General features: G+C 37.4%; 1 long non-coding RNA gene across 1 annotated transcript; it reads right to left on the bottom strand.

Annotated features, from left to right (window-relative positions):
- Nucleotides 1–10,607: 10,607 nt before the first annotated feature.
- On the bottom strand, nucleotides 10,608–14,398 carry LOC103243935 (uncharacterized). Its single transcript, XR_005234730.2, has 3 exons — nucleotides 14,195–14,398; nucleotides 11,333–11,534; nucleotides 10,608–10,845 (listed from the first exon to the last, which is right to left on the bottom strand). It is a non-coding gene; the product is annotated as an uncharacterized lncRNA (long non-coding RNA).
- Nucleotides 14,399–15,458: the final 1,060 nt, after the last annotated feature.

Raw genomic sequence — 15,458 nt, forward strand, 5'->3', positions numbered from 1 at the left:
CACTGTGAAATTTTGGGCAGATGAGCTGCAGCTGATGACATCAAAAAACCACTCAAGTCAGCAGAGAAAAACAAAAAACCAACACATTTTTTATGTAGCATGTTGCAAGAAAAAGGTAGTTGTTTGACCTAGGATTTTTATTTTTCAACTTGTAATGCAGGTGTTGTATGGAATTTCGTTCCCCAAAATTTGGTACGGAGGCATCCCTGAGTCTGAAAAGTGACTCTTCATTCATCCGTGAAATATTTATTAAGTGTCCATTATGTTTTTATTGTCAGTATTTCAAAATGCCTGCTGTGGATTCAACGGGACATTAGATTCATGGGTGTTAAGAAAAGAAATTATTATATGGTCAATCAAATTTGTAAAAAAAAAAAAACCAAACCAACCAAAAAAACTGAATTAAATAAAGATAACCATGCTTTTTACAGCATAATTTCTCAAAACTGACAGTGGGCATTAACAATCTCCAAGGAAGGAATTTAAAGCATCACATTATCGACAGTGTTTTGTTTAATCAAATGTTCCTGTTCTTTTATATTTTCCTACAGAATACCTCATATCCCTCATATTCCTCAGAATACATTTTGGTAACTGTTATCTTTATGCTGTACTGCTCACTGAATATCTATGTAACCTCTCTCCAAAACTTTTTTTAACCTTGTGGTTTAGCAGGATGTTGTGATTAGCTTTGGCCAATGGTTTTAAGCAAACAGAAGCATAACAGAATGGATGTGACTTCTACAGTCTCTGTCTTCCCCTGTAGTGGTGACCATGGAAGGCACATGACAAGATGTTGGAGTCCCAAGAAAGGAAGGGTCTGGATTTCTGAGTCAGCACGGGAAGAGAGAGGCCTTGGAAAAGAACAGTGATAGAGTAGAATTTGCATGAGTAAGAAACAAACTCTTCTGGTTAAGCCACCGAGATGTTAGGGTATTGGAGCGCAGCATCGGCTATGTTTACTACTATAGCCATAAGAAAACTACTGTGGTTAATGTTTCTTATCTGTGGTATGGGTTATATCCACAAAAAGTAGTGACTGCAATTATCTTTCTGATCATTACATGTCCTTAATTTGTGTTAAGATTTTACCAACTCATCATTACTTAATAAGTATGTAGAAGAAGAAGTGTAAGAAGGTAGGAGGAAAATCAATACAAAAAGTTGTACTTTATACTAAAAGATTTCCAGCAGGTGCCGCATATGAAAGAGAATTGCCAGAGCCCATGAGTACCCCTGTGTGTGAGACAAAAGTATTTCATTGACTCAGATAGAATTTTTTTCACTAAATTTATAAGTCTCAGTGAAAACATATATTCCCTTTACCTTCAAGGGAAGCCTTTGGTCCTGAAGGAATCTTCTGAAGAAAGAAGTCATTTTATCAGAAACTTAAGTGTCTTCATTACAGCATCAACAACATTTATTAAGTTCATTGGTTGGCAGGACACTCTCTTGAGCTCCATGAGAATCTACGTAATTTGTCTTCTGGAATTTTATGGTCAAAAGAAGCAGCACTTAACACACTCCCCCTCCACCCCACCTCAACACATATGATAAATGACATTCACATGAGTAATGTATTTGCACGTTCAAAATCAGGGTTATGCACCATTTCCAGCAGAAGGTTGATCGTTTTTCTCGTTCTCTCCTACTCAAGAGAGCTTATTAGAATGCAAACAAGCAAGAGGAATATTCAAAGCATAGCCTTGACGTGTCCTAGATGTTTAAAGAAATGCTTTGTAAACTTTGAGATTTTAATTTTATAGGTAAAAAGTTACTTGGGCCTTGCGCAACTGGTGACCATTATGTAATGATAATGATGGAGATAATGGTGATGATGGTGATGATGATAGTTAATATTCAAGGAGTGTTTTCTATATACAAAGGGCTATTTCATATGTATATCTAACACCATATATATATTACATATATATGAATCATATATATATATATATATATTTGTGGTATTTATATCAATTTGCTTAATCCTTAGTCCTCAGCACAACCATCCAAAAGGGCATTATTATTTTACCCTATTTTGCTTCCCTGAGATACAGGGAGGAAGTAATTTGCACAAAGTTAGGCAGCTGGTAATTAGCAAAACTGAGATTAAGTCATCTACCAGGATGACTTCAAAGTTCACATCCTTTTTATGACAGTATAAAATATTCTAACACAATATTAAAAATAAGTACTAAGTGTCATAAACACTATGTCATAATATTTACATTTAATCACTGCTAAGCATCCATAGACTGGTCTTAGCTTACTGCTAGATACTGGGAATGAAACTTTTCCAGTTGCTGTAGGGAGTTGAAAGATTTACTATAAAGTCCTTTGTAACCTTAAAAAGTTATTTTAAGAAACAAAGACTTACTATTTCAATCCCATTGAGGGAATGGCAGAGAAGAAAATAACACACAGGTTATTCTTTCATTTTGTATAGGAGAATAGCTCTGGAATCAGGGTTCCAGGACACAAAAATATGTCTCTATCTCTTACTCTGCAAAGGCTCTAATTTTCATTTAATCATTCATCCACAATTATTAATTAAGTACTCAGTCTGTGCTTGACACCATTCTAAGCCCTGTGCGGACAGAAGGAGACCAGACAAACCTTATCCTTGCCCTTACGATACTTATATTCCAGTGAGACGAGATGGATAACACACCAGGACACAAATTCATTAGAGCATTGATTTCATAGAACAGAAAATTACCTAAAGGAAACAATATAGGATAGTGTGAGTAACAGTAACTGTAGGTAAAGTGAAAGAAAACCGGCTGGGCCCAGTGGCTCACACCTGTAATCCCAGCACTTTGGGAAGCTGAGGTGGGTGGATCATGAGATAAGGAGATCGAGACCATCCTGGTTAACAAGGTGAAACCCCGTCTCTACTAAAAATACAAAAATTAGCCGGGCGCAGTGGTGGGCGCCTGTAGTCCCAGCTACTCGGGAGGCTGAGGCAGGAGAATGGCGTGAACCCGGGAAGCGGAGCTTGCAGTGAGCCGACATTGCGCCACTGCACTCCAGCCTGGGCGACAGAGCGAGACTCTGTCTCAAATTAAAATAAAATAAAATAAAGTAAAATAAAATAAAAATAAAACCACTAGTCACTAAAGAAAAATGAAAGAAAGTTTTGGGCATTATGTTAATGGAAAGCATAGAAAATACTCTAGCTATGCTATTATTTTATGACATGAAATTGAAGATGGACATCAATCATTGAAAGTATTGGTATTTTCAGAATGACATTTGTGGGTAATTTTCTTCCTCTATTAATGCTGTTTCAAACTAATTTTTACAATAGAACAATACATTGAAACTGTTTTTATTCCAAAATAAAGTAAAAAGCTTTAATACTATTTTAATAAAGAAAAATTAGGAAAAGTATAAAAATGAACAATAATATGTAATGTCGATATGGACTACTGAGTTGTCATAAAACACGCGAACAATAATGATGACAAGGCAACCTAGGAATGTCTGTAATATACAGTAAGAAACAGAACACAAAATTATTTATGGTCGTGATTATCAACCATATAATATTTTACATGCGTAAAACAAGGAGATGAACATTGTACAGACCATGGACGTGGCTGAATAGTTAGGGAAATTGGATTGTAGACTATATTTTCTGACTTTTGATATTTGCAAACTAATTTAAAATTGTTCAAATAATTTTTAAAGAAAGCAAGAACTTGAATGATTTTGAAATATCCTTTATCTACTTCACTGAGAGGAAGCAGAAGTTTTTCTAATTTGAATTTCATATGAAGTGCTATTCCACAAAAGTTTTAATATATGTTGCTCTTGCAGATAGGCATCCTCAATTTCACATAAATTCATTTTCAATTCAGTAGTTAATCATCGCTAGAGAGACACATACTGTAGGTAGGCTACTTAATTCATCAGGGTTGATCTCTTCAAGGTTAGGTACAAGTGGTACTTGACTTCGTTTTTTCTGTTTATATTTTGTCCGTGTTGAAGTTACTCCCCTATAAATCTAATTTATAAGTTTTCTCCTCACTGCAGTGTCTGGAAAGGTGGCTAATTTTCTCTCCTAAGCTTGTGATGGCTATGCTTTTAGAATCGTCTCCCTTTCCGTTTCATTTCTTCATATACCTAACATCTTTTGTACTAAGTTTTTACACTAAGTCACTTGTGTTTTACCATCACCAGTAACCAATGGGTTTTCTGTGTTAGGATGGGTTTTCTGTATAGAATAGGAAACTTTTTATTCTCAGAAGCAGTTGTTCTTTAGCATGTGATCTGATCTGAGAGGCGTTTTGTTTGTTTGTTTGTTTTTGAGACAGGGTCTCACTTACCACCCAGGCTGGAGTGCAGTGGTGTCACCACATCTCACTGCGACCTCCCCATCTCCCAGGCTCCAGCGATCCTCCCACCTCAGTCAGCCTCCCGAGTAGTTGAGACCACAGTCATGTGCCACCATGCCTGGCTTTTTTATTTTACTTATTTATTTATTTATTTATTTATTTATTTATTTATTTTGGTAGAGACGAAGTCTTTCTGTGTTGCCCAGGCTGGTCTCGAACTCCCGGGCTTAAGCTGTCTGCCCGTCTCAGCTTCCTAAAGCGCTATGATTACAGGTGTGAACCACCACACCCGGCCCAATATAAGCTTTAAGGGGGTAAACATGGGCCAGATCAGTGGTCGGTATGGATCAGATAAGGGGTCAGCAAGCTATGGCACTTGGGCAAAATCCCACTTGCCCCCGATTTTTGTTGAACTAAGAAGGGATCATACATAGGAACACATGAAATTGATTCGACAGGAAACACTAACTTTCAGCCTGATTAAGCAAAATGTTATCCCCCAAAAAGTCATATTTCTGTAATTATTATTTATACATTATACAAATTTCACTCGAATACTTTACTAATAAGTTGAATGACAAAATTGTTATTTTCATATTTTATATCAATTTTTTTGCCAAAATCTGTTACTCTGTTTTGATAAAAGTACCTAACAATAGCTTTGATTTTGCCTCTTGATCCATAAATCTTGAAGTATTTACTTACTGTCCCTACAGAAAAAATGTGTTGACTCTTGGGTTATACCACGCCAACTACTGTGGGAAAACACTTCTTTTCTTTAACTTAATTCTGTAATTTTTTAAAAAAATTTAATCATCCTAAGATGTTTTTATTTCTTAATAATATCAGGTCCCATTTTGTCTTATAACAAATATACTCATTATATGCCTATGTATGATATTGTTATTAAAAAATCATAGAGAAAATTGCCCCTAGAGAGAGATGATGTTGAAATTCTGAATATATTTCTAACTGTGTCTGGTTTTTCATAGTCCTTTCAGTGTCATTTCCAAAATCACATATGAACACATGCCTTTGGAGTTTGCCCACCACCAGGTATGGCATCAGCATCTTTCCAAACCTGAAGACTCATAATTAGGACCAACTATAGGCCTCTCCAGCATTGACCACCCCTTTACCTGAAGACCTTCACCATATTTGCTGCTTTCCATTTTTAGACATTCCCAGTGTGCTCTCATCTCAGATGGACACTTCCCACATGCTCTTCATTGCACCAAACAACAAAGCTTCCGGGACACTGTCCCCCAGCCCAGCACCTCTGTCTTCCATACTTTCACCTGCAGAGAACTTGCCCTCATGCTCCTATGGACATTATGTCTGTGAATGTACTCCCTCCCTCTGTCCATTCTGAAACTATACCAGTGCCTCTTTCTCTGCCTGGAATGATTTATTCCCCATTCCCTACTGACAGTGGATATGCTTCACCGCTGTCAGGTCTGAGTCTTCCTTCTCTCTCCCAGCTGTGACCACACAGACTGGGATCAGTCCTCTACTGAGCAGTCCATCAACAGCTAACTAAGTTGATGTTCTCAATCTGCAGCCTACTGATAACCTAGATTAGAATCATCCAAAATGTTTATTTTTAAAATGTAAATTCTTGAGCCCTATATTTCACATCCCGAATCAGATTATGGGAATGAAAGCCCAGAATCTGGCATTTAGCATATTGCAGAAGTGTTTGATGTATTCTAAAATTGGGAAACATTTTCCTATTAGATTTTGAAAGATGATTTATAATTTCTGGATCTCTAGAGAAAATTAAACAGGGGCAAACAAATTTGCATATATACACACACATATACATATGCACATATATGTGTGTGTACATATACTACAGAGTTGACGTAAAAAATAAACGGGAAATTAAAAAACGATAAAGCATATTTTATGTTTTATTTAACACATATTTATTAAGCATCTCTTATTCTCTAAAGACACTGTTCTATGTACTAGGAATGGAAAGGTGAGCAAAACAGACAATAATCTCTGCTTTTTGGAACTTAATTGCCAGGCAATCAACCAATCAGTCAATCACAGTAAGTATTTATGGTGTACTTGAAAAGTAATAAATACTATTTAGAAAAGCAAAATGGGAAAAGGAATGGGCAGTTCCCATGTTAGGAATGGGGCTACAAGTTTAAGTGTGGTAATCTGAGAGTCTTTCTTTTCCTTTCCTTCTCCCTCCCCTACCCCTCCATCTCCTTCTTCTTCTTCCTTTCCTTTCTCTCTTAATTTGTAAACTCTTGCTTTAGAAGTGAGAAACTTGGCTCTCATTATCTACAATCTATTTCTTATTTATTTAATCGTAGTACATACATAAGAGTACTTCTGAATTGCTTATTCATACTTTTGTGAGAAACAGATTTACAAACTAAAGCCCAGCATGTTTCAACATTTCTTTTTGCCTTTAGCTTTATGATAGCCAGTCACAGTTCTGTTTTCTAAAGTTACTTCCATGAGTTATTTTCTTTCTCATCCCCTTCAATGAGGTGACATTATTCATTGGTCAGACAGTTAGCTAATGTATTCCTATTCACATTCTGTGCTGGGTTCCTCTCACTTCCTGTTGGTTTTTCCCGCATGTTTGGTTCCTTTTTTTTTTTTTTTTGCTTATATGTTTATTTATTATTATTATTTTTCATTATCAAGATTCTAAGAGTCAAAACAATACCATAAGGTATACTTAGAGAAGTGTCTCCTCTCCATATTCCTGCTACCCTGTTCTCATTCTCCTTTCCAGCATTTTCCCACCCATCCCACGGAGATAACCAATCTATAATTTCTTGTTTATCCGGCCTGCATTTCCTTTGCACACACGAGCAGATGAATGTATATTTTCTTAGAGCCTATTTTTTTCTACATGAAGGAGAATATACTGTAGATAATTTTCTGAATTTTGCTACTTTCACCTGACACTATATTCTGGAAATTACTCCAAGCCAGTTTGTAGAACTCTGCCTTATTCTTCTTACGGCTGCACAATACTCCACTTTGTGGATGTGCCACTGTGTATTCAAGTACTCTCCTATGTATAGGCATTTGGGTTGTTTCCAAATTTTTGCACTATGAACAAGACTGCCATAAATAACCCAGTGTGTATGTGTTTTCATATTGCTGGGAATGCACCTTCAGGGTAGATTCCTAGAAGGGGAACTGCAGTGCAAAAGTCATAGGTATGTGGAGTTTTGTTAGATTTTGCCAAATTCCTCTCTTGAGGGGTTGCACCACTAGGCATTCCCACCAGCAAAGTGTGGCAATTCCGGTCTCCCCATAGCCTCAACAACAGAGTGTATTGACGCACAGTTTAATTTTTGCCAGTCTGATAGGTGATAAATTGCATGTCAGTATTTTTATTTTCATTTCTCAAACTATGACTGATTGGTCCTTCATATGTTTCAAGAACATTTTTGCATCTGTGTGTGTTTCTGTAATTGTTCCTGTCGTCCCTCATTTAAAAAAAATCAGATTTTTTTCTCTTTGCACCTCAAGTTTTAAGAATTATTCATATATATATATATAAAATGCCTATATTAGTGCTTTGGTTGTAGCATATGTTGTACATGTTTTCTCCCAGTTTTCAGTTGTCTTTTGACTTCATTTTTGTTTTGTTTGCTTTTTCATGTAGTTATTTTTTCATTAGTAAAGTGTATTCATCTTTTCCTGTATTGCATCAGGATAGGCAGTCATAATTACAAAGCCTTTCTCTGCACCATGGCTAAAGTGGAGTTTGCCTATGTTTTCTTCTAGTACTTGTATAGTCTCACTTTAAAAAATTTGGATGTTATTTGGAGTATATTCTTGTATATAGTGTAAAATGTGGACCTAATTTTACTTTTTTTCAAGTGGCTATCCAGTTGCCCCAACACCATTTATTAAAATTTTCTTCTTTACCTCAATGCTTTGAGATGCTACCTTTATTATATAATGAATTTGCATGGGTACTTGGGACTATCTGTGGGTCTTCTCTTCTATTCCACTGCTCTATTAGTCAATTCATGTACCTGAACCATGTTGATTTAAGTATAGCGGCTTTATAGTGTGTTTTAATGTCTTCTAGGGCTACTCCACCTATAGCCCTACTCTAGGGCTACTCTCTTTCAGAAAAGAAAGAACACCTTTCTTTCCTGGTTTTTTTTGTTTTTTGTTTTTTGTTTTTTTTGGTGGTTATTCACAGTATTTGTTTTCCCATATGGACTCCAGTATCAATTTGTTTAACTCTGTAAAATAACTCACAAATGAGTAACTTAGGAAAAAGTTTAGAAGCAAATAAAGAAGGACAGAAAAAAATGGAGGATAAAGACAGGGAAGCCTTCCTCCTCAAGATTCTTATAACCCAACTAGGAACACATCTCATCTCCTAGTATAGACTCATGATTGGACACCTACTCTATGCCTCCCTACGCTACACCAGGCACTGAAAATAGAGCAGTAAAATGAACACAGAGGGCGTTCCTCACCCTGAACAAGTGGGCACAAGTCTTGGTTTTATTAAGCACAATTTGAAAATGGTTTACAGGCTTTTTTGTTTTTGCTAAATATTCCCAGGAGAGAAAATAGAGAATTTTGAAATAATGTCATAAAGTTCAAAATGGATCTCCACGTCTGCAGCTTGTCAAGTCATGCATCTCTAAGTCTGTCTTGACATCTTCCTCTTTCACTGCCAACACCTGATCAATCACTCTCATCTGTATATTTCATTTTTGTAATATCTCCAGTCCACCCACCTCTTTCCAGCTCACTGTCACTCTTCCAGACCAGGTGTCCAGGCCAACATAATATTTTATCTGAATCACTACACGTATTTCCTAAGTTACCTCTCTCCCTTCCTCTTCCTGTCTCCCCTCATCCAGAGTAATCTTGACAATCCTGAGTCAGATTCTGTCTCTCACTAGCTTTACACCCTTCAATGGCTTCTGACTGTTCTTGGGTGAATGTTCAAACTCTTTATCATGCTTTACAAGGCTCTGCATTATCTGCTTCTGCCCACCTCCTGTCGCCACTCCCCTTGTCACTATGCAAATGCCACTCTGGCTTCCCTCTGATTTCTAGAAAGTATCTGCTTCTTTCTGTGGGTTATTCCCAGGCCTGTAACCTCCTCTGAGTTCTACCCTTCTGCCTGGTAAACTCTCACCGATCCCCTCATCCAGATTTAAACATTCGGCCTTGGAGGAAGACTTCTCTGTGTTCCTATCCTTCATTTAGTTTTATTATTCCTCATATTCATTGAACTGTGCACTTCTTGAGATCACTTAAAAACAACTCTAACATGCATTGATTGAAGGAAGAAAGGAAGGAACAAAGAAAGAAACAATTGAACTCAAAACTGAAAGTTTCCAACATTTGAGCAGTACAATGTCATCAGTGTTTTGGGTGATAGTGTTGATGGGGTAGTTGCTGTGGAAAATTTAATAAAGTTTACTTACTTGCAGATAGACTCATTTAGATTTATGAATTTAAAATGTATACCTTTTTGTACTGTCTTCTATAATTACTGTGGTTTGGATTACAACTTGCCATTTGAGGTTTTTATTTCAAGCACTCAAATAACAAAAGGCGACCATTTCTTACATTATCTCCAACACTGCCAGGTGTTCTTCCATCATCAAATTGTTAAAGAAAACACACAAAACATATGGTTTCCATTGCTCCCTGCATAATCTGGAGCTATAGAAATGCAGGATGCTCACACTCTCAGCAGAAAGGAGTGAGCATGAAATATTCATAAGCTTGATGTTTGTGATTATTAAGTAAAGGCCAATTCTGGTGAGTTTGTCATTTTTTAAAAAATATGTAGTTATTTATTAAGCAGCTAAATATTTGCTATATGATAGTTCTCATTATAATACTAGCTGAGACAGATTCCCTAAGAGGTATATGGAAGACTCTTGAAAATAAAGGACAGAAAAGCCTTATGAAATACAGATGCACTCAGGAATCAGTACAACTAATACATATCATCTTTAAGGTTTTAAAAAGGTACCCGTCATAATATTTATTTTAACTTCCAGTAAAAAAGTAGAGCATGAGGCTTTGGGATTTGGAGACACTCAGATGTGAGCTAAGTCTTCCTCTGTCACTTACTACTTCTTGTGATATTGGGCAAGTTACTAAACTTTGCTTAGCGTCAATTTTCTTTTTCTCATCTGCAAAGTGGTAGCAGTAATTGCATGAGACTCGTAGGATGGTTGCCAACAGTATTGAGGTAGTGAAATGCCAAGTAGTTATCTCAGTGTTTCCCACATAATGCATGTTTGATATTTTGTTTTTATTGATTATGGTATGTAATATTTTCTCTTGAAATTTGGCATTAGTTCTACACAAATGGAAACCAAGTTGGGCAAGTCCTGGGTCAAACACCTGCTAAGGTCAGAACCAGTGGAAAGAGTATGTAGATTTAGATCCCCAAGAGCAGAAGTTCAGAGATGGCTCTGTTACATCTTTCCTTTGAAACTTTGGGTAAGTCACTGGATCTCATATCCCTGATCTGTAAAATGAGGATAATGGCTGCTTTAATTGCATAAAGTTGATGAGATCTTATAAATCAACATATTTTATGCATTGTGATAATATTATTAAATGTCAGCTTTTCTATTTAATTCTTTCATTTAACAAATATTTAGTGAGTACTTGCACTTTGATAGGGCCATTTTGATTTGACTGCAAGAATAGAAATGCATTATATGTCTTGTTTCAGTAAGTCCCATCCATATCTCCCTACTAGTAAGAAGAAAATAAGCTTTTGGTGTTTAAAAGCCTATAAATCTACTATTATAAATTGATTAATTGATGTTACAAATATGTGCAGTTAATATGGGTTCAAAAACGTGGTGAAATATTCAAAAATTGAAACATTGCTCACAACGGCAAACTGTAGGAAAAAGTCTAAGACATCACTAACAGTGAACAAAATAAATCAATGATACATCAATGCAAAGGAGTACTATACAGCTCTTGAAAAGAATAAGGCATACCTGCATGAGAGGCATCATTTTCATACTGCAAGGTTATGCCGCAGAATTGTGTGGAGTACAGGGTCTACACTGCTTGAATTTGAATCACACTTCACTGCCTTCTGTGTAAATTTGTTCAAGTCACTTTCTACATTATACTACCCTTTCCCTATGTCTCCAACTCCTTGATACTTGGACCTCTGCCAAAAGATGTAGGGATCATCTGAAAAGAATTTAGAAAAGTGCCAGGTTTAGACACATACTCTATATGAGTTTGTTTGCTGCTGCTGTTATTATTGAATTGGTACCTCAAAATTTATTATTAAGTAAAAATCAACATGCGTGAAACTGTCCACATACTATATCCATGTATAAAAATATATGTTAAAGGATAGAATATATATGTTTAAATGGACAACACATATTTCTGGAAGCGTCTAGAAGAAATTCACTATGTTAGCATCTTTTGGGAGGGTAAATGGAAAACTGGGTGGCATGAGAGAGAAGGAGAGAGAATTATCTCTAATTAGAAAATAATTTTAATCTGTTTAAAATATTTACCATATTCACATATCACCTCTTAAAAAAACAAGGACAATAAAATAAGTAAATATATGTAACCACATTATAATCCGTGATTTTATATTTTTGACATTTTTCCTATCTGGGCCACACTGATGAGCTTAGTATTTGTCATTCATGTGTGTGTGATTATTGTATGCTACCACCTCAGCCCTCCCAGGTTCATTTTCATCAAAGTAAGCCAGGGTAAAAATTTCTAAGCACTGTTTAGATCTTCAGCAAAACGCTGAATACTTTTAGAAATTAAATACCCTGAAATGAATTGGAGCATCTCAGAGCCCAGAAAGCATGAGTCATGGAGAATGGACTCCTCCAGCAACTCAAATCCCAGGCTCCTCAGCACTCACGACAACTGTATGTGGGAGGCCCCAGAGATTCGCCTGAAATAGGGTCAATTGGAGTCTGTCTCAATAAATTTACAAGGATGTTTTACTAAAAGGAGTTGCTTCTTTGAGGCCACTGCCACTATTAACACTAAGAGGAAAGTTTCAAAAAAATTAAAACCACCCTCTCTACCCTCCTCAAATAGAACATCAATTCATGTAAATTGTTTTTTGTAAGTAGCCTCAGAGTCATTAAAACATTTTATTTAATCCACGTGGGCGAAGCCTCAAGGTTTCCAGTTTTTGTGCTTCTGCTGGAAGGAAGCTTCTCAGTGTCCTGTGGCTTTCAAAAGGTGCCTACAAGGTTTTCCAAGAGTAATTGTCCACGGCAAGCAATCCAGAGCTGGAGACCTCAGTCATTGCAGCAGGAGGCTTATCTGACAGGCTTATCTGTACTTTTATCAGCAAGACAGGAGATCTTGGAGCCCATGTCTCAAAGCAGCACAGCCTTCTCTCTACCATTTGCTGACAGCATGTGTCTCTTGACCATGAAAGCGAAAGACAGTGCCTCAGTTCAGCTTTCAGGGGAAATACACGTGACCGGAAGGAGGAGTTGAAGGTCCTTCTCTTTGGGGATGTACAGGAAAGGCAGCAAACCCTTGTCCTTAGCAGGAATATGCATAAGGCTCTTGCTGTGCCCTCTAATCCGAATGCCACTCCCTCGCCCTCTTTTGTTCTGGACACAGAGAGCTTGGTAGTGATTATGGCTCTGCCTCTTACTAGCTATGTGGCTTTCAGCACACTAGTTAACCTTTCTAGACCACATTTTTCAAATCTGTAGGGTGGGACTAAATAAATTAATTTGACTAATACCTGAGTTGCTACTCTATGCAGGATTTGGACTTTTGCAGTACCGCAAGTAGTTACAGAGGTACAAAAGAGAGGCTCCCTGAACAACCTCTCTTTTGTACCTCTGTAACTATTTCCTGTACGGCAAAAGTACTGTACTGTAATAAAATATTTTTCCTTAGGTTACTCATGATGATGGGATATTTCTCCTAAGGTTGCTGAGGGTGATGGGCCATTCTCCCTACAGTTACTGACAATGGTGGAGTATTCTTCTAAGATTATTAAACACTTCTCATAAGGTTATTGAGGGTGTGAAAGGACACTGTCTACCTACAGAATTCGTTGTGGAGACTTGGAGAAATGCAGGTCAAGCTGTCGGCAGTGCTGTCCCAGTTTAGGCAGTGAGCAAATGTGAACACTACCCACCTCAGCCTACTTTCAGTTTCTCAGGGAAGCCCCCAACTGGTTTAAATTCTTCTATTCTATGCTTTCAGAAATCCTGGTACCTCTTCTTGAGGGTCTTACTACATTTGTACTTTTATATTAACTTGGGTAATTATTCAATTTATTTCTGATTCTCCCACCAGACTTTAAGTTGCACCAGGACAGGGCTGCTGGCTTTTTACTATTGTTATTTGTCTCTCTTTTCTCCCAAGGGCAGTTGCTCAATGAAGGCCTGGGAGATTTACATACTTGTATTTTTAATGAATAAATGATCATATTGAGCAATATGTGCCCCCTCTTTCTCTCTCAATTTCATTTCAGAAAGCAAGAACATATATTTCTCTTGCTTATCCCAGCCAGGATCTAAATATGCAAATATGCTGCTTTTCTACAAGATAACTCACTGTGTGTCAATTGCAGGACAGGCTCAATACAATGGAGCCCGCATTTCTCAGGTGAGGATCAGCATTTTCTCTGACCTGGAACCGTTGCTTCATTTGCATTGTTAACTGTATTATGAATATGTTCAACTCCATATCTGGCATTTGATGCCTTAATAGGCTTTCTAAGGGGTTTTGTGATGGAGAAATTGTCCTCCAAATTCTCTTGGTGACCCCCTGCATGCTCTTTTATCATGTCTACCTGGCAGGTGCACTGACCACACAATGAATTCAGCAATAATTACCTCTGAAATCCAAAACCACATACTGTTTCAGGACCCGGGAGGGATTTAGCTGAATGCCCATATTAGCTTGAAGCTCAGATTGAAGAAAAAAGAAACACCTGCTTTTCACATTTTAACAGCATTTGTGAAAATCCGTGGGCATCCTCTGCGTGCCGCGACAGGGCACAGCTCAGCCTTGCTACCCCTGCCTTCCGCACTTCTTTTCTGTGGGTTATTTTGTCTTCTCTAGAATCTTCTCACATTCCATTTTCATTGTGACTCCAAACAGCATTTTCATTTTGAATCTATGGCAGCCCAAGGTCATGTCAGAGAATAAAATCAAATTAACAGAGGGTCAAACATTCAGGACGACCAAGCCCAGGCATGAATGTGAAATTGTTAACACAAGGGCAACCTCTAAAGGTTTATGAAAACATAAGAAAGACAAATGCAGATGAGGACAGGCTAACGGACTGGCTGACCAAACCACGAGTGACCTGAAGGGCAATGCTGGGCACAGAGTAGGCACTTAGAGTTGTGTTTGAATGATTCTGTAGGGTGATCAATCATCCTGGTTTTCTCAAGACATGAATTCCTGTGCTAAAACTGGGAAAATCTCAAGAAAATTAGGACAGGTTGGTCACCTTAGATTAGCATACACTGACTTTGGGTTTTCTGACAGCCCAGACTCATCCTGCTTTCACCCTGTGATAACCATGGTCGCAGGCAAGATTACGTCCACTTCCCTTCTATTCTTTCCAGCCATATGAGTTCAAAGCACATGTCCATATTGTGTCTCTTGTGGACAGTGCACTTGGAGATGGAAAGGATGGGTGAGGGAAGAAAGAATTGTTGCGTTTTGATATATCCAACATATTTTTTCTTTCCTTTTATTCTCTTTTCAGCCAAAGAAATGTGGACACGGACATCTAAGAGCTTTTAGAATATAATTTCAAAGGCAGGACTGATTCTGTGAAAAGCCATCAAATGTACTGTCTGACAGCTGTTCCTGCCCAGCAAATGAACAGGATACCTACGACATGGTGACTACCATGTCATCAGGGCCATGAGATGTACAGAGTTGACCAGGGAGCAACAAAAATCTAACTCAGAACAGAAAACCATGCAGCCTAGGACAGTGGTCGCTGGAGTATATATTTTATTCTTGTTTATTAGAAAAAAATCTCAAGCCGTCAAAGATAGAAAAGAAAAACTGGGTAAAACAAAGAATTGAAATCAACATATAAGGGACAAGACTACAATTGCTACATTTATAGTATTAGAA

Source organism: Chlorocebus sabaeus, chromosome 2 (genome assembly GCF_047675955.1).
Source record: "Chlorocebus sabaeus isolate Y175 chromosome 2, mChlSab1.0.hap1, whole genome shotgun sequence".
Classification (NCBI taxonomy): Eukaryota; Metazoa; Chordata; class Mammalia; order Primates; family Cercopithecidae; genus Chlorocebus; species Chlorocebus sabaeus.